Source organism: Vulpes vulpes, chromosome 15 (assembly GCF_048418805.1).
Source record: "Vulpes vulpes isolate BD-2025 chromosome 15, VulVul3, whole genome shotgun sequence".
In the NCBI taxonomy this organism is placed as follows: domain Eukaryota; kingdom Metazoa; phylum Chordata; class Mammalia; order Carnivora; family Canidae; genus Vulpes; species Vulpes vulpes.
Genome location: NC_132794.1, coordinates 28,929,407 through 28,950,695, shown reverse-complemented (window position 1 = coordinate 28,950,695; position 21,289 = coordinate 28,929,407). Strand labels below are relative to the sequence as shown.

At 34.1% G+C, this 21,289-nt stretch overlaps 1 protein-coding gene and 1 long non-coding RNA gene across 34 annotated transcripts in view; both read right to left on the bottom strand.

Annotated features, from left to right (window-relative positions):
• The window catches only part of ROBO2 (roundabout guidance receptor 2), a 1,660,631-nt gene that overhangs the window by 1,125,803 nt on the left and 513,539 nt on the right, over positions 1-21,289 (bottom strand). The window lies entirely within an intron of this gene.
• Positions 659-21,289, bottom strand: part of LOC140595819 (uncharacterized) — a 34,094-nt gene continuing 13,463 nt past the window's right edge. Inside the window, exons 2-3 of the long non-coding RNA XR_011997705.1 lie at positions 6,686-6,735; positions 659-815 (exon numbers count right to left, since the gene is read on the bottom strand). This is a non-coding gene — a long non-coding RNA (uncharacterized lncRNA). The remainder of the gene's footprint in view (positions 816-6,685; positions 6,736-21,289) is intronic.

The window sequence follows — 21,289 nt, the reverse complement described above, 5'->3', positions numbered from 1 at the left end:
ATTCCAGTTCCAATTCTGGAAAATAACAAGGCTGGATAGGACTAAATGTCTAAGGCATAGTTTTCAAATATATTAAGAAATAATAAATAATATGTGATCTCCCACCTTAAAAGCATTTGGCAGTGAAATAAATTTGTGAAATATTGCATATCTTAGATCTTAAAGATTATGATAAGGCTGAGTAAATGAAATTTAAATTAATTTGATCATATTTTGTTTCCAATCCAATCATTAATATCCACTGTATTTATATTCCTTTGAGTACATATTGCCCAACACAGGCTTATTTGTTAAGGGACAATTCCACTAACCTTCTCTAAGAAGAGAATTAAAAGGTGCCTAACTGAATATCTGTGACTTGTTAGGCAGGTCTCTTTACCAACTAAAAATGTTTATGATATTAAAAAAAAAAAAAGCTGGAAGAGAATACCAGTTTAAAAAATAAAAGTTTCATAGATTTAATAGTATAACAATAAAACATTCTCCTAACAAAGACTAGGAAGTTGAGGGGGATATTGAGCCAGACCAACTTTTGCTAAGTTTTGATTTATATTCTCAGCTGCATCAGAATTGGGTCAGACAACGAAACAAAATAAAACAGCTTCTTCCCTCAAAAATAACTTTAACTGCATCAACATAAACCTAACAGAATAAAGGAAAAATATTTTGAAGAGATGAGTTCTCCAAAGAAAATATTAAACAGGGATTCTTCTTTCTTGCTCATCATCTTACAGCCTTCTTGTACCTGAGAGGAGCTCTTCCTGTTATGGTCAACCATCTCCTCTCATATTTCTATCATTCTTACATCTTATCACCTACAGAAAAAAATTTTTTTTTGCTTAGTCAAGTGATTTTCCCTTTGTGCTTTCATTATTTTGACTTTTAAGCAATGCAGATTGAATCTAATGATTCAGAAAGGCCAAACACTTATGGTATTATAGTAACTTATTGATCTATAAAATGTCTTTCACTGGCCTCAAAGTGCTTAAAAGAATTATAAGCTCTTTACAGAGTGGGAAATTGCCATTATTGTGCCCCATTTACCCATTTACCACTGCTGGCAGAGAAAGAGCTGCTGGTTGTGCCCAGAAATTTTCAAATAATTTCTAAGGGTAACACCTTAGGTCACAGTTTAACAAAATCTTCCACCATTATAAATTTCATAGGTGGCAAATGTGGGATATCCTTGGAAATTAATGATTAAACAGCTATATAAGATTTTTTTCTTAGGACACATGCAATCAATGCCTTCCTTAAGTCACAGGGTTTTTCATGATTTTTCCAATAAATAAATATTGTTAAATTAGTATAATTTAAGAGAAACATCAATTTTTGGTCCAGCAGCATAGGGTAATAGAGATAATACACATTTTTTTTAAGAATATATCAAAAGAAGTGATATTCTCCTTTTTTACAAGCTGTAGAAGCAAGAATATATAATGTCATGTTTGTGCATATGTGAGTAGACATTAGCAGAATTAACTGATATTCTATTTTCCTCCTCTTTCAGGCACAAGGAGACCCAATTTCTCATCCCCCTGTGTACAATGGGCTGTGTGACATAACACATATAAATTTCAGACTGAGGCACTGAAAAACTTTGAATTATTCCCCCATTATGCCACCCTGTTACATAGTTTACTGAGGCAGCTGGAACCCTGAGTGACAATACAGAGAAGAATGTCCCCAGACAGGCAACTGGGGCTAGGGCGGATTTTGCATGAGAGGTAAATTATCTTTTTTGGTCTTAAGCCACTCAAATTTTGTATTTGGTTATTACAACAACGCAACTTAGCCCATTATGAATGATATAATAGATATTGTACAAATTTGTAAAAAATTGATCTCTAATAAAAATCCTCTAAAGTGCCTGGGTGACTCAGTCACGAGTCCGACTTTTGATCTCAGCTCAGGTCTCGATCTCAGAGTCATGAGTTCAAGACCCATGTTGGGCTCCCCAGTAGGCTTGGATCCTACATAAAAAATAAAGCTCTAATATATTTTTTAAAAAAGTTTTTATCTAAATATTTTTAAACACTAGAAATAAAAAATATATATTGCAAGTGCAAATATTTTAGAATGATTTCATTTTGAGTATTCCATGCTGTTTGCAAATCTCATCAACAAAATAACATTGAATACGAGAAATAGGACCATCGCATTTTACTAATCTTTAAAATGTATTCATTTTTTAAAATATTTTATTATTTATTTATTCATTTATTCATTTATTCATTCATTCATTCATTCATTCATTCATGAGAGACACAAAGAGAGAGGCAGAGACAAGGGAGAAGGAGAAGCAGTTTCCTGAAGGGAGCCCAATGTGAGACTTGATTCCAGGACACCGGCTTCCTGAGCCAAAGGTAGATGCTCAACTGCTGAGCCACTCAGGCATCCCAGTAATCTTTAAAATTTAACTAACATCATCATAAAGCCATTTGTTCAAATTTTCATCATTTTTTGTCATATTTAAAATTTTTCACTCTGAAATTTAAGATGTTAAGAATAAAAATAATTCTAATTAAAAATTGGGTTAATTTTATTACTAGAAATTAATTACAAACCTAAAATTTAAATATTATTTTTAAAATGATATAAAATTATATTATAAGTGTATTAAATTAAAAGTGTAAATTGTCTGAAATCATACTTTCCTGAGGCTTTTTAATCTCTGAATCAGTCATTTGAAGTTCATTTTAAACATCTACTTTCTTAGACCTTTTAAATCCCTAACCTACCTCTGCTTTGGTTATTGAGTCTCTTACCTCTATCAGTATGGAAAAACAAACCACAGAACTAAGAATACATGAAAAGAGACTTACTCTTTTCCTGAACATTCTGATATGTTGCGTGTTTCTGTTATCTGTCATTACAATAGAAACAATAATCCTGAAATCAAAGATTATTTCAATAAAAGATTTTTCCAATTATCAGATTCTTCAACTTCATTTTGGTAGTTAATATAGTATAAAACTGCTGATTCTTTATTCCAGGGTCAGAAATATTTTTCCATCTCTATATTTGCTGCGTGAACAGGTGGAAAATTTATCATGTGTAAGTACCCAACTTAAGAGATAAACTCAACCATTCTAAAATGCTTATTAGTAATTTCTTTATGGGCAACAAAATGATGCTGATCAAGTATTTAAAAACTCTTTCAGAGTGTTGAAAAGAGTTTGGTGCTCTATTTGGTGCTCCCTAGTTTCACTGATCCAGAAGTAAAATCAGAAGGTTATATCGGGGGATAATGCATAATAATTAAACTCTATTTTGGAAAGAACAAACAGATTGACTTTTGCTATGTATACAAGTCAAGCTATGAAGATAGTATCTTGAGAGGTTCCAACTAGGCAACAGCATTCGGCAGCTCTAAAAATACAGCAAATCATAATGAAGTCTGGTTAAGAAAATTTTCATATGATATACACGTGTAAACCACCTCCATTTCCTAGAGATTAGTCTCCAGATTTCCAAACACAGTGTAGCAAATTTCAGAAGTGAACCATTTCTTATATTCACCCATAATTACTATGCCTTTCCTGCTACAAGGATTACTGTGTATGCTAAAGAATATATCCTAGTGGTCTACAAAGTAGAGCATGCAAAATGATCTTTTGGAAGGATAAAAACGAACTTCAATATGATTCATACATGTAAAACCTTCAAATTTACATTTTTGTGTAATTTATAATAAAAATGCATTACAGTATTTATATTACTTGTATATACTTTTAAATACATAGATTTGGCAAGGACAAAACATTTTCATAGATGAGAGGACATGGTCAGTAAGTTTTGATAAAAAATCATTCAATGATGTTCTTTAATTAAAACTCATATTCAGTTGTTCTTTATAACTTATAAAATGCTTTTGCAAGAATATATCCCTTTTAGGGAACCTATTCTATCAAAGCTGCTGTTACTGTGGGAACCAGGTTGGCTATAATGAATAGGAATCTAGTGCATTCCATTAATGATCCTATCACTTACTACCTGCAAACTTTGGTATTTTAATTACCCCAATTTGAGTTTCTCATCTGTAAGATGGGGATAATTAAGTTTATCTTTTAAAGTTGTTTTGAGGGGGATCCCTGGATGGCTCAGCTGTTTGGTGTCTGCCTTTGGCCCAGGGCGTGATCCTGGAGTCCGGGGATGGAGTCCTGGAGTTCGGGCTCCTTGCATGGAGCCTGCTTTTCCCTCTGCCTGTGTCTCTGCCTCTCTCTCTTTCTCTCTCTCTCTCTGTGTCTCTCATAGATGAATGAATAAAATCTTTAAAAAATAATAAAAAATAAAGTTGTTGTGAGGAATATATGGATTAACATTTGTAAAGTGTGATTCAGACTAAGGGCTGAATAAACTTTGACTAATATAAGTTCCTAAAAGAAATTTCACTTGGTTCCAGCAATTTTAAATACCTCTCCTTAAAAATGTTTAAAATTATTCTTTAAATCAGAATTTAAAAGGACTACGAAGCCATAGGCTATAGAATCACAGTTTATAGTCATTATGTAAATCATAAATAGATAAAGTAAATGAGAACATTTTGGTAAAACAACAAATAACCTGGGGTTAATAAGTAGTCTCTTCTCATTGGACTGTTGCAGAAACCATTAAGCCCTAACTAGAGCAATGATTTTGCCCTTGGTGAACTGTGCTTGGTGCATATTAGCTCAGATGTACTTTCTTTCATACGAAACCATGAGCACACTGACGGTGTTCTAGTCATGTCCTTGTATTAAAACTTATCAGTTGCAAAGATCTCAGGGTTCTACATTTGAAGTACAGAGACCTGCTCCCTCAACACAAATTCAGTGAGCATATTCACCTTAAGCATGCTTGTTAGTTTAAATCCACTACCACACATATTCGTGCACAAGAAAATTTTCTAGAAAATGACTCACCTTGAAAGCCTCTTTCAAAGCCCCATGAAGTTTGGGGGGGAAGCAAAAAATATTGAACGGAATATTACTAAACGTTTCATCTCCCTTTTCTCCTCTAGTTTTGATAGACCTAGATTTCTAGTGTGCCCTCTCAATTTCAAATGGCTGTAGTTTATCTCAAAGTTGAAAATGTCTTCCTTACCTTAAACTTTGCAACCTGGAGTTTTCTGTTTAACTGTTCATGCTCACTGTACTGGACAATTACAATTTAAGAAAGTTAATATTAAAATATTATTTATGCAACATACTTGGACTATGTAATAAATACGTTCATTTTATTTGTTAATTCCTTAGGAAAAAAAATCTTTACCTTCTTTTGCTAGTAACTTAAATTCTACTGTAATAACCTGCAATTATAAGGAGTATATCATGATATTTTTATGGTTTTAAAGTAAATGGATGTAAGAGTGTTAATTCAGCATTTTTTTCCGAAAAAAAAACCCTGGAAATAACCAAACTGTCTAATAATAAACTGATAAATGTCTGAATATAATTTTGGTGGGATGGTACATAACTTTTAGAAATGATGAAAGTGTGGAAAAATCTTCAGGGATGTTAAAATTTTTAACTATGTATTTTGAGTAAGACAGGAGGTCAAAAAAAAGTATAGGATAATTGTGCTCCTGTTTCTATGAAAAAAAAATGTAGATAAACTTTTGGGAAAATATTTAGAATGTCAAATTATTTTTGTGTCTTATATTACAGTCTTAGATTTTTTATTTACTAATTAAAAATTTATATTAAATAAACTACTACTAATAATAATAATTAGAATAAAATCTATTTTGGAGAAATATTTGACCATATCTAGTATATGAACATTTGACCTAAGTGTTCACTAAAGAAAGTCACAACCATATGGCTAGCTCTTAATGAAGACTAGCAGAACTTCTTAAATTTTCAGAGAATAATAAATACCTGAGCAATTTATCTAAAATGGAGCCTAAATCCCATTCCTTAGAATTTCTGATAAAGTTAGTCTGATGTGGTTCCCAGTAAATTAAATTTTTAAGGAGTACCTCAGATGATTCTGATGCAAGTGGCCAGTAAGAAAAACTGGACTGAAATTAACATTTAAACTGTGCTCTACCTTTTCCAACTGATTATCTTTTACATGGTAGACATGCAGAATTTGTAGGAGAATTTTTAACAGGGAGAAAGCATGCTGACCTAAAAAATTTCTGTCTAAGTTTAATAACACACTCAGATGAAGTTTAAGAGCAGTAGTACCTCTAGCATGAAAGTAGCAATGATAGCACCTAATACTTCTACAGCACTTACTCTGTGAAATGTATTGTTCCAGCTTCAGTTCAATAAAATAATAGAAAATAATAATGTCTGGTAGACAGGTCTCAGCTCTGCTCTATTTCCATAAGGGGAATTTTAAAGGTATTGAAGAGGTCTCAGGAGAGATTTATAGAATATATATCCAAGGGAGCATCTTTTTTCTTTAAGATCTTATTTATTTATTCATGAGAGACACACAGAAGCAGAGAGAAAGGCAGAGGGAGAAGCTGGCTCCCTACAGGACCCTGATGCAGGACTCAATCGCAGGACTCCAGGATCAGGACCTGAGCCAAAGGCAGACGCTCAATCACTCAGTCACCCAAGTGCCCCCCAAGAGATCATGTTGATTAAACCATGAGAGGGAGGGAGAGGTTCCTGCAGTAATTTCTGACATAAAGATGAACACAGCATATTCCTAGGTCATTTTGCCCTATAATCCTTAAATTACAACTCACCTAAAAAAAAAGAAGCTGTGACCATAGCAGCATCTTTCTGGATATATCTCCTAAGGCAAGGGAAACAAAAGAAAAACAAACCTTTGGGATATGGTTAATATCCAAAATATATAAAGAACATATATAACTCAATACCAAGAAAAACCAAACAATATCAGGAAAAAATGGGCAGAGGACACAAATAGATATTTTTCGAAATAAAACATACAGATGGCCAATGAACAAATAAAAAGATGCTCAACACACTGGGTGTTTTTTTGTATGTTGGTAAATTGAACACCAATAAAAATTAATTAAAAAAAAAAAAAGATGCTCAACATCACTAATAATCAGGAAATAAAAATGAAGACGACAATGTGATATCGCCTTATATCAGTCAGAATAGCTCAAACCAAAAAGACAAAAAAAAAATGACAAGTATTGGTGAGGATGTAGAGAAAAATTAAACCTCATAAACTGTTGGTGAGAATGTAAACTGATGCAGCCACTGTGGAAAACAGTATGAGGGTTTCCCCAAAAAATTTCAAATAGAAATACCAAAGAGTCCAGTAATTCCATTACTGGGAATTCCATTACTGTACCTTTGGGTACAAAGGAAATAAAAACACAAATTTGCAGTGAGGTAGGCACCCCTATGTTTATTGAAGCATTATTTACAATAACCAAAATATGGCAGCAACATAAGTGTCCACTGATAAATAAATAAAGAAGGTATACACATTATACACACACACACACACACACACAGAGGAATATTATGTGGCTATTAATAAGGATAAGATCTAACCATGTGTGACAATATGGATGGGTACAGAGGATATTATCCTGAGTGAAATAAGTCACACTGAGAAAAACAAATACCATATGATTCCACTCCTATGTGGAATCTAAAAATACAAATAAACAAAACAAGCAAACAAAAGCAGAAACAGGCCTATGAATACAAAGAACAAATTGATGGATGCTAGAGGGGTGAGAGGTAGGGGGATGGGCCAAATAAGTGAAAGAAAATGGGAGATTCCAGCTTCCAGTTAGGAATGAATAAGTCATGGGAATAAAAAGCACAGCACCAAGAATATAGTCAATGATACTGTAATAGCATCATATGGTGACAGATAGTAGCTACACCTGTGGTGAGCATAGGGTAACATATAGAACTGTTGAATCATTATGTTTATATTTGAAACTAATGTAACATTGTGTGTGTAATATATACAATTTTTTTAAAAATTATTTAAAAAAACAGGGAGCAGAAATGGATATTTATTCATGAGATGAATAAATGGTATTTATTCATGAGAAACACAGAGAGGCAGAGACATAGCCAGAGGGAGAAGCAGGCTCCCTGTGAGGAGCCTGATGCAGGACTCGATCCCAGGACCTCAGGATCATGACCTGAGCCAAAGGCAGACGCTCAACCACTGAGCCACCCAGGTGCCCCCAAAATAATTTTTTTTATGAATTGACTTCTGGAGTGCCGGGGTGGCTCAGTTGGGTAAGTAGCTGACTCTCCATTTGGCTCAGGTCACAATCTCCGGGTCCTGAGAGCAAGGCTCCATGTCCGGCTCGGCTCAGTGCAATCTGCTTGAGACTCTTTCTCTCCCTGTGCCTCTTTCTCTCCCTGCTCTCTCTCTCTCTCTCTTTCTCTCTAAAATAAATAAATAATTTTTTTAAAATTAGTTCTAAAGTACTCTCCACACTTTCTAAACTTACAGTTTAGTTGCTCAATTTGTTGATTATGCAGCCCCTTTATTTTTTTTTTCCTCTACCCTGTGAAAAATGGTCTTTGGCCTTTTCATTGACCACATTCCTCCTGAAAGGCAAGTAGGGACTGGACACTGATAAAGCAACTTTCATATGCCCTGATTTCTTTCTTTCTCCTCCCTTCTCTCTCCCTTCCTCTGTCAGCTTAAATGTAGCATAGTTACTAAATTGAAACCAGATCCCTACACTATTAAAGTTTTCAGTTTAGAGGGGAAAGTTGGGCTGTATGGGCCCAAGCAGCCTAGCAGCTGGGAGTGCACATTAGGCCATCCAGCCTAGAGCAAGAAGTTTCAAGCTGGTTTTATTAACATGAAAATTGGCTTGACATTTAATTTGCTGCATTTCTTCATCTAGCTACAAGAGGCAAGGGGAAAATTGTACCTAGAAACAAATCGGCTCTCTTGCTTTCTCACTCGTGGGTGTACACTCGCACTATTTTTTTTTTTTTATAATAGCTGATGAGATGAACGTGGACATACAGAATATAATGACAAAGGAACTTAATAGGTCTCTACTGAACCAAACCTCATACTGCAGGTGTTAAATTCTTGGGTTGTCAAATGCTGCTTCTGAAAACTACATTTCTGCCCTCTGGCTTTTAATATATAACTTTTCAAGAATGAATTTTTTCTTCTTCTTCCAAATATTTAAGATTCTTTTGACCAACAGTTCCTTTGAAGCTCTGAACTAAACTAGGAAAAATTCCTCTTAAATTTCTACCATTTCCATTTGAGTTGCTCAAATACTGACATATATTTTTCACAGAGGCTTCCCTGGAGAACTTCCACAAAGGACTTCTATACAATCAATATCCTAGATTTCTTAGAAACTCTCCTCTGCCCTTTCTCTATCCAAGTAACTCACAATATATCTACATGTTGGACAAAATAACCAAACACTGACTTTTCAAAAACGAGTGGCATAATATAAATTTTTGTTCTTCCAGGATAAGGCATCTTGACTGGTTTTCTTGGGATAGAATGAACATTACCTTGCCCATCACGCCATCTTCCAGAATCTAATTTATGAAGTCCACTGAATACAACACAAAGCCTTTCAAAAAAACTAAACTCAACATTTAACATCCACATTTTCAACACATGTTCTTTTGCATGTTCGAGGCATTAGACTAGAGATAGGGTAATGGGTAGAAAGAACATTGCTATATACCTGAGAAGTTCACATTTTGCGGTATAGACAGACTGTTCAGAGCTGTCATATTGAGTCCACACTTACCTCTAAATCCCAAAGGCCATTTACTCTGAAAACCTCTGACTCTGCCAGCAGGTGTTGTCCAGGCACGGGGGCAATCTTAGCCCTTGTTGGCGGTAAGGTCAAAGTGCCAGAGGGTTAGTGCTTCTGGAAGGGGCCTTCCACCAATGGTGGATGGAGATTTGGTGTATAGACAAAATCCATTTCTGCACTTGAAGGGGATGACTCTGAGATGTGTTCTATCCTGTTCCTTTCAGACTTCCCAGAGGTATTGTCCCCTCAACTGCACCCCATGGTGGTCTGCTCAGAAAAGGCATCCTTGACAGATTTCTTCTCTTTGTTCTACTTCCTCATTTTCCTCACTGCATTATGGGATCCCTGGAATTATGGATCTGGGGTCTCAGCTCTTCCTGAGTTTCTCACTTTTCCCCTATGGAATTTCACATTCTCTCCCTCTGTATTTGGTGTCACTAGCTAGGAGGAATCAAGTGTCTTGCCTGCAATTCAGGGCTTCCAACAATAGAAATAGAGAGACCGCCAATTCCTCTTAAGGTTAAGCCCAAGAACAGGAATAGTGTCATCCCTACCATATTCTTAAAATTGTTAAAGCAATCTGTAGAATCCCCCAAGATTTTAGGAGAGCAGACAACACAAAGACATGGATATTAGAAGACAAGTTTCTTTGGGGCCATCAATGTCATGAACTACTTACTCACCACAGGTATGTGAGACTTATCCCCACAAGTCAATAGCATAAAAGAAGGGGTAGAAAGAAAGTCTAATATTTAGCACATGATTTAACTAACTCTTCCATCACTCATTGACAGGCAGATGTTAAAAATAGGCCAAGGATAATTACCTACAGATTTCTAATTCTTTCTTCAATTTCTTTGCAATAAACTGTAGAGCATTTCATACATGGCCTATATTCTGCTAGTCACTGTGGGAGTACTTGCCCTCAATGAGCACAAATAATTTCATTATTTTGGTCATCTTTTTATTCTTTGCATAATCCCTATGGCTAGAATGCTTTGGAATACGTATTTCTCCCCGCCTGGATATCACTTAGCTCTTTGATTCATTGTTACCTTCTATTTATCCTCCTAGTCCATATTAGTGTCACCTCTTTAGAGATACCTTCTCTGATCTCCCTAATTCAGAGCTCTTTGATTGTCCTTTTTGTAACTTTTACTGGAGTCACATTTCTTTTTTACATCTATTTTAGTTTCCACACTTGTTCTAAATTCCTTCAGACCCTTGTGTTTTTTGTGTCATTATTTACCTGCACCTAATATAGCACCCGAGTCATAGGCAGCACTTGGTAAATTAAAAAAAAATAGTGAATGGGGTGCCTGGGTGGCTTAGTCAGGTGAGCCTCTAATTCTTGGTTTTGGCTCAGATCCTGATCTCAGAGTCCTGGGGATCAAAGCCCTATGTTGGCTCTTTGCTCAGCAAAGACACTTCTCTGCCTCTCTCTCCCTCTCTCTCTCTCTCTCTCTCTTTCCCTCTGCCCCTTCCCCTGCCCTCAAATAAATACATATTTTTTAAAAATTAGTGAATGAATAAATAAAGCTCAATAGTGTCCTAAAACATGCTCTATTTCTTTTAGTTATTCTCTGGAAATACACCTTAAAAATACCATCCTTTCTCCGTTGCCTATTTTGCAACTACATACAATCACATCTCAATAGTCAAGAATTTAAAAACAACCAAAATCCTGAAGCTTTCAACATAATTTAAAGAAATTTATACAAGCCACATTTTTAATGACTCTCTGAAAATCTTTTTATTTTTCTTTTTTCCCCTGTGAGCCTAATGCCTTCATTTCAGGACTGAGGCAATTTATCTCTATATTGTATGTTTTCAGATTTTAAAAATCTGTTAAATCACTGGATGTATACATTTAAATGTCATAGTTGATCACTGAGCTGAAAAATTACAAAGAAATAGTTTAAAATGTTTGTGCTTTAAACTTGAAAGTTAATCACTTAAATTTCAATTATTCCTATTTGATATATACTCTAAAATGCAATTATAGCAGTAACATAATCTGGCATTTAACCTTTTCAAACAAAATCCCTACTTCTAAGTTGTTCTCTAGCGACAATCATATTTGATTTTTTTGATTTGCCACCCTATGTGAAACTATGCATATTAGTGAAAGAGACAGACAAGTTTTTCACAGGTTTCTTTGATGTAAAATATATGCCACTATCAAATTTAAATATATTTGTCAATTGATTACATTTAAAAATTGGAAAGTCAAGATGTAGGCTATGTAGGTCCAAATATAGGGTACATATCAATTGACATATGTCATGCTATATTCCACATGTCTAATTATGGTACAAGTTGGTTTCCTCACTCTACAAAGAATGCCCTTATAGCAGATTATTGTTGTAATACCAATTCAGGATGGCATATTTTAAGTGAAATTTAAGTATCTAATATTTACATAACTTTTAATGGATAGGCTTTTCTAGTGAACCTCTGCTTCATATTTCCCAAAGAATATAAATTCTTTCTCAAGTAGGAATATTGCCTGTCTTATAAATGCTGTAGCTTGCACAAAATCTTGCAAATCCAACAAAGTTTTAGGTTCTTAGTGGACATAAATTTCTCATTCCAATCCTGGGACTGTTTATGCTTAACCTTTTTCAGTGAGTCTTATGTCCTTGAGAGGCATCAGCTCAGCTGAGAACACAGTTATATTTTAGAGTGTAGCCATGCCCTGACCATGCCCTCCCCAGTCATCATATGTTTGGAGGCACAGAAAAAGCTGGCTGACCTCACAATTTAGCTATCAGGTAGGGATGTGGATGGCACTATTAAGTGACTGAAAATGTTATGAAAGTGCAAATACCCAGCAGGAGTAGCAGTATTTTAGAAGCAATATCATCTTTTTCCTTCATTGTCTTTTTTTATTATTCTGTGTATGTTGTGGGATGTAGAACATAAACAGAAGAGAAGCAACACTGCAAAAGCTTCTGCTTTGATTACAAGAGGGAATTTCTGAGTTTTTTAAGGCATGATTATGTATAATACTTTTAAACCACCTCAATTTTTAAAATTTTATTAAGCCATCTTTTTGTTTAGAACTCAGTACTAGTATTTTTTAGTGTGCTTTAAAATCCACATGTGACATTTTAATTAAAGGAATTAAAAAAAATTTCAAACCATTGGCAAAATTGGGGGTGGTATCTGAAATTATTGTAAAAGTTTTCTTCCATGCCATCTATCTATTAGTTTCTTCCCCTCTATGCATCAATTGTCCTGTCTGAAAAACTAACACTGTTTTTTTCCAGTTGTATGGAACACAGCCAGTGGTGACAAACTCTGGCTAGAGAGCAGTATACTAGGGTCTATTCATTCATCTTCCTTATCATTATTTATAATTAATGCCATATGTAAAATATTTTTCCTTAGAATACTAAATTCCAGCTCCATTCTATGCATACCAAATTAAATCTTTTTTTTTTTTTACTTTGAATGAATTTTCAAAAGCTTCAGGGCATTATGATCTCTCATACAAGGATTTTGAGATCTAAACTTCAAAGCACAGTGATTCAAACAATTTTGTGCAAAGACTGGATGATTCTCTTGTTCAAGCTCAATTTTGAATAGTACATTTAAAAAATAGCCATCAAATAATTAAATGCTAATTTTTACAGCATTTCACATATTTATTTGTGCTCTGAGAGTAGCTAGGTTGGTGTGCACAGAAAAATAAGTTGGCCATGCAATTCAAATCAGTGATTCTATATCTTGCCTATCTTGGCCATAGCACCCCACCTGTGACATCAGCAGCAAGGTCAGTCAAGTTAAATATACCTTCCAAACTGATAGAATGGATACTACATAAAAGGCAATGGGCAGGACACTCTCATGGATGATAATGTATGATTATTTCTCTGAGTTCAGCTTCCTAGGGGTCTCTCCTCATTTTCTTCTAAATTGTATTTGAGTGACATCATAGTTTTAATCCTGACATAGACAAATTCAAGAAACGAAAGTATTTAAAAAACAGCCAGCAGATCTCCAAGAAAAGAGAGAGAAATATAGGAATTTTATAGTGGTTATTGCAACTTTAAGGTTTAGAGATTTCTATAATATGAAAGTGGTCAGATTACTGGCTTATTCCACTCAATCTATAGAACTTACTGTAGAATTGGAACTAGTACTGGAAGCTTGGCTATCAAGTATGTTCCTAAATATAAATTGTAATAATCTTACAAGTTAACATAGCAACCTATATATGCCTATTCAATTGTCAGGTCATCCTCCTGCTCAAGTTTTGGGGACACACACATCTACACACACACATTTAATGTGTGTGTTTTTTTTAAGGTTTTATTTATTTATTTATTTTTATTTTATTGTTATTATTTTATTATATTTTTTATTTTATTTTTATTATTATTTTAATTTTGTTAAGATTTTATTTATTTATTCATGAGAGACATAGAGAGAGAGGCAGAGACACGGGCAGAGGGAGAAGCAGGTTCCATGCAGGGAGCCCGATGTGGGACTCAATCCCAGGACTCCAGGATCACACCCTGAGTCAAAGGCAGATGCTTAACCACTGAGCCACCCAGCCATCCTTCATGTATGTATTTTTTGAATAGAAATTTCTACCACATAAATTACACAAAAAGGAAAGAATGTTTATCACCTAAAATTTTATGTTTGACCAAAATGTAGCTTGAGAGTTATTTAATGTAGTATTACTAGATAAAATACAAACTGTTAAATTTAAATTTCAGATAAATAATTTTTGTTTATTATGTAGAATATACTTAAACTAAGTATTATTTATTGTTCATCTGAAATTCATATTCAACTGGACATCCTACAATTTTATTTGTTAGATTTGGCAATGCCAACATAAGACTGTCATTTAGTGGTAAGGTTTTAAACATAAATATCACAAAGGTACCATCCCATTTTGGATGATATTCATATTTTAATACAATCCAATTAAAAATAAAAGATTCTAAGCACTTAATTGTTAAACATAAGAATCCTACTAGATTGTAGCTATTTGACTAATTGCCCAAAACATGCTTTTGGCAAATGTTAAATAATGAATTTTCTTTTGAGATGTTGGTCACAGTCTCTAAATTCTCATTTATAAAATATGAAGAAATAAATAGCAATATTCTGTAGTGATCTATCTTTTTCCTTCCCTTCCTTCCTTCCTTCCTTCCTTCCTTCCTTCCCTCCGTCTTTCCTTCTTTCCCTCCCTCCCTCCTTCCCTTCCCCTTCCTTCCTTCCTCCTTCCTTCCTTCCCTTCCCTTTCCTTCCTCCTTCCTTCCCTTTTCCTTCCTTCCTTCCTTCCTTCCTTCCTTCCTTCCTTCCTTCCTTCCTTCCCTGGATCCTTCCTCCCTCCCTTCCCTTATCATTTTCTTTCCCTTCCTTCCCCTGCCCCCTTTTCTTCCTCATTGTGTTGTTTGACCTCAAAGATGGCCCTAGTGCCCTGTTTTCTGGTATTTGTGAATTTGTGCATGTACTCTCCAGGTTGGTTGATGCGTCCAATTGAACACAGCATCAGTGCTTCCATGGTGTAGTCTTAAAAAAGAAAGTGGCTTCTGCTTTATTATCTTAGTTTGCTCAATTGGGCAGGGTCAATTACTATATTGTAAAGGTGTTCTCATGGTGCAGACCTAATGTCTCCCAATAACCAGTGGGAAACTGGTCTCCTATTCATAGTCATGAAACTGAGTTATCTCAGAAACACATACTCCAGCTCCAGCCAAGCCTTCAGCTGACTACATTCCTGGGTAATATTTCCACTGCTATCTCATGAGAGACCTCAATAACCCAAGGCAATCTAAGATGACTAACACTCCGAAATTGTGTGAGGTGATAAATATTTATTGTTTTAGGACACTGAATTTTGGAATAATTTGCTATGTGCTTCTCATGAATAAATAAATAAAATATTTTTAAAAAATAAAGGAAAAAAATAAACAAAATGAGAGGACTACTGGAGTTGCTTATAAAGTGAATTAAAGAATATTGAATCTATAAAACTTCACCTACCAGTGCTATAAACTTTTAGGTCCCACCTGTCATATAAATAAATGAAAAGTTGAGGACACAATATTTAGGCCTGGAAGGAGGTGAATGACAGTTACTTCTGAATTCTAAGATCTAGATCAAATGGATGAGTAAAAATTGTCAAAAGTTTATAATATCCATGACTTTTTATTCATGCCCGAATAACCATGTCATGCTTACTCATCCTTCTGTTCAACCAATATCTATTAACTATTTTCACAAAATTCTGTTAGATACCAACTATGCTGAATATGATGCCCAAGTAATCATCTGATCACTTATCTGTGTGTATAGTGACTATGTCATAATAGATATATAATAAATGTTGAAAGAATAAAATGAAAGAATATCCAGAGGCAGTTTGTAAAATAAATTTAAATCTGATAATATCAGAATACTGTTGCCTACTGAAATTCTTAATTATATCATGCCTTGTGGTCAATAACCTTTAAGAATGGCCCAGAGATATAAAAAACACAAAATTTGCTGTATAGGTGTAAATGTGAATATTTTTGTGACCAGTAAAAACTACACAAATGTAAGGATACATGTTGATGATTAAGTAGAAAATCATGTTACTCCACGATATAATTCAGTATTAATAGCTATAGTCATCACCATGCTATATACATCGGATCTCTAAAACTCATCCTATGTAACTGCAACTTTGAATACTTTGACCAACATCTCTGGTTGTCCCCACATCTCTGCTCCTTGTAACCATCCTTATACTCTCTGCTTCTATGTATCCTATTTTTTTTTAAGATTACACATAGAAGTGAGATCATGTAGTATTTTTCTTGTTGTGTCTGGCTCATTTCACTTAACATAATGTCCTTCAGGTATTATACATCATATCACTATGTATGTACAGCAAAATAGCATGTTGTATTCCTGAAATATGTGTAATTTTTATTTTAAAATATAACAATTATAAAAACTGAGAACAATTTTTTAAAAATAAAATTATAATACTGTTGATGAAACTATTGAATAATCACTAAAACCATAGTATTTTGTTAAAATGCAATAGTCAATTTTGCAGTAATTCCTACTTTTAATTTAGTTGAGGATGAATAGGATATAGAAAACAGACTCAGAAAGTATCTACAATAGTAAAATAATTATATATGTGAACTATTCATGGGAATAAAGCTAGTAAATGGGGGGCACCTGGGTGGCTGAGTGGTTGAGCATCTGCATTTGGCTCAGGTCATGATCCCTGAGTCCCTCAGGGATTGAGTCCCTCATCAGGCTCCCTATAGGGAGCCTATTTCTCTCTCTGCCTATGTCTCTGTGTTTCCCATGAATAAATAAATATAATCTCTCTTTTTAAAAAAAGCTAGTAAATTGTATTAGTGCTATATTTTTTTCTGTAAGCATAACTCATAAATTAATTTTTTTGTACAAGTCCCTAAAAATTCAGGTGAGTTAGCACCTATTAACATGGAAATAATACAGTGTTATAATATATCTAACTAAGCATTAGAAATAAATAGAAAAAAAGAAAAGCAGGTTTTGATTTAAAAAAAACACAAAGATTGTAGAAAGGCAAAAATCAATTTAGATGGAATATGTGAAGTACTTTAAAAAGAGAATATTCAGCTTTTGCATAGTTTTGATCACCGGAGAACTTTATGTTTTTCACACTAAATGTGGTCTAGAAAACCAAATAACTCTCTATTTCATACTGATAAGATAAAATAAGGGGCAAAAGTAACAACCAATTATGGTTTTAGGGGAGTGGTATAACCAACATGTCAGAGGTAATATAGGTTGAACCTAGGCAAATCCCACTGAAAGAACATAGAAAGTATTTGAGGCAAATGGATACTTGTATATCTTCTGTGATTAAATTTGAAGAGATATATCCACTTTGCCTCACTGCTGCCACTAATTGGGTGCTCTTAATGCACTGAAGACAGGTTCACTGTCATGGTAGTGTAGGCAGGTTGGCCAGGAATCTGACAATCTGGACTGACTGTTATTTTGATCACTCTCTTTGCCTTCACCATCTCTATAAGTAATAGGGTCAGTCCTGAGTCAGGAGCAGAGCAGGGAGGCAACACCTCTACCCCATATAATGTGACGATGTTACAGATGGGCAAGATGCCATGTTAGCAGATGGCAGAAAAAAATCCTGGAAGAAAATAAATGTGCCCCCCTGATTTACAGTCATAAAAATATAGTCAAATGATGTTGAAGTTGCAGTTTCTGTAAGCCTTGTGCTGCTAAGTTTATGGGGATGAGACATTTGGTTCAGCTAAGAGTTCATTAAATTTAAATTGGATGAAGAGAGGCTGTGATGTGTTCTACTTAGTTTGATTTTAATGTTACTGCTTTCATGGAAAACCCATAAAATTGTCCTTTTGGAAGGCTTTCCTGGAGTATGCTGAATTGTTACATATTATTTTAATCATACCAAACTGGAAAACAAACAAGAAATTTAGAATGTATTGTCAAAGCCACAAAAGTTACATTTACTGACTGACAATTGTATAGGAATTACTTTAAGAAAAAAAAAAAAGGAATTACTTTAAGTACTTTAAAATATAATCTCTATCCTCATAACAATCCTACTAATGGGTTTCCCATAATGGTTAGTTCTTTTTCTCTCTTTTCTTCCCAGGCAAGGATGGCTACCCCTGCTCTTTACTCCCATAAGCATAGGTTGTTAGATTGGATGTAACATATATCATATAACATCCTGTGATTGTTAAAACTATATATGTGTGTCTGTGTGCCCACAGGACTCTAAGTCCTGGAAGGGTGAAGCCTTATATTTATTTTTGAATTCACAAAAACTAACATATGATAAGAATATATTAGGAGGTCAACAAATATTTGTTAAAGAAGTGACTTAATAGTAATTTATGATCATGATCCTACAGGATATTGTAATTTGGGGCTGGATCTTTCAGATTTTTTAGTCTTAAGGCTTTGAGTGAGCAGTCAGAGGAAAATTTAATCTATGAACTAGAGGCTACTCTAAAGTATCTGGGGGGAAGTCCTGCTGGAATGTCTGGTGCCATCTGATCAATATCACAATTGTGATCACCAAGGCAACTTGGAAGGGGTGAGATAAAGAAACCAGCTTCTGTAGGTGACATTTTCCCTCATTATTACCATCATTGGGCTTAGCTCAAAAGAATTTTAATCCCAAATTTCTATCCATGTCTTTTCTGCCCACTAATAATAGTAGTGAAAAGTGAAACATAGTCTAATGTAAAACTTTTTTTTGGCAATTTTATGAAATTTGTTCTTAGGAACCAAATGAAAATAAAACTGTAATGATGTTCTTTTGTGTTTCTGTTAGAATATTGAATTACAATAGTAGCGTCAGAGAAGCAAAAACCCAACTCTAGGAACTAAAGCATTTTCACAATATCATGAATTTAAAAGTATTTATTTTCTCTGCTACTCTCAATTAAAATCTAGATTATCATCCCAAACAGATGAACAAGTCCCAGTGACTTTTTTAATTATTCCGAGTTTATTTCAAATCTTTCTTTTGGAATTCCTGAGAACTTCCTTGAAATCATTTTTTCCCAATATGAAAATATGCAATATAATGATTCCACTCTGATTTTTCTTTTGAAGGAGTCCACACAGTTAAACAATAATGCTTTTTAATGACTGCCCCCTTATGCTGTGGATTCATTATAGAAGTGTTAAATGTGAATTTCTGGAACCTATGGGAATGAGAGAAACACAGGTATTTGGGCAGATGGGACTTATAAGGCCTTCTATATTTTAATATTTTCTGCTGAATAGACACAGATTACTGAAGCAGAAACACCACCTGGTTTCTTATTTTATACATAAACATGAACTGAGGAAAAAGACAGTTTTATAGCAATAAAACTAATTATAAACTCAAATAAATTTAATGGAAATATTGCAGACTTTCCCCAATAGTAGAGTACACATATTTTTTAAACTTGAAAATTCTAAAGACCAAGTAAAATATTATACATTCAAGGTTAAGCTTGCAGCGTATTAAAGTATACACTGGGGATGACAAGTATATACTAATCAGTGGAACTAAATTTATGCTAAGATATTTACCTAAAAGCCAGATTCTTGGATGGAATCTGAAAGAAAAAACTTTCAGAAGATAGCTTTAATTAGATTGTTTTGCAAAACTGTATATAACATAACTATAATAATTTAACAACAATTACAACTACAATAAGCATTGACTTTAATTTATTAATGGCAGCAAAATGTATTGTTTAACAATTATTGATTATGTGGATTTCTTTGATAAGACATATTTTCTCCTTCTGGAGTACTGGCAGTCTATTGAAATATTCTTCTGACATCATAATTGGGAATCGCTCATCCACTTTCTTTCAAACTTCCTGAAGTCATAACTTAATTAAGGATATATGTTTTTGTAACCATGGTAACCCTCCTTTACTGTTCTTGTATCTGCAATAAACTTCAAAATTTAAAATATATATACTGATCCACCTCTCTCTTTATTATTCTTTTTCTTAACTACATCTTTGAGAGAACCATCAGATTAGATTTATCATTTTTACATCCAGCATTATATTTTTCCCTTTCTCCCGTCTTTGTGGTTTCTAGCACTATCAGCTGCACAAATTTGTTAGGAATTAAAGGTCAAATCGTTGACCAGAATGCATAATAAATGTCAGAAAGTGAGAACACAGTAGTAAAAACGGCCCCTGATGCAAAACATAAAAACAAACACGAAAAAACCCACACATAACAGAGGCTAGTCATGTAGAGCACTCATTGCTAAGGACACTTGCATTATGTTGTGCTAATGCTCATTGATCAATTTTGAATAGTACGATCAGGGTGAGAGTATAGAATAACATTTGGGGGATGGGATAATATATATGAGCAGGACACCATATTGGCACTCATGTGCATGTCTGAAGGTGTCATGTGCATGTCTGAGGGTGTGTTGTTAAACAAATAATTAGAACAATGCCATGCCTATCTTTTGTATAGAGCTGAATTTTCTCCCTCCTATCTTCTCAGCTCTAGCTTTTTAATATGAACACCATTATAGCAATGCCTGTATTACAGAGTATAGATCATAATAATCACTGCGTATCTTTTTATCATTCTGTGGAATTTCAGATATTTCTCCTTACATCTATAAAATCAAGATTCTGAAATCTATTATTCTCATATTTCTTTGAAAGTTTTCTTCCAACTTGTCTCATCTGTTGCTACCTTCTTCAGTTTTTTATACTTGGAAATCTACTCACCTATTGTACTAACTGAAAATTCAATTATATCTTTTAAAAGAAAATAAAAGCAAAAGAAACAGCAATAATCATCCCGATTATCTAATCTTCTTCCCACTCTCATGATTTCCTCTTTTGGATTCTAAAATCCTCTGAATTACATTAGATTTTTCATTCTAAACTCAAAGATTACCACCTCTTTTTTTGATGTTCAGCACTCATTTCTTCCTTACTATCCATGAACTCTGCAGGGAATATCTCTGTTGATCATTTTTGGGTTCCTTCCATATTTCCACAAAATTCTAACTTCCCAGTAACCCTTTTGAAATTTCTGAATATT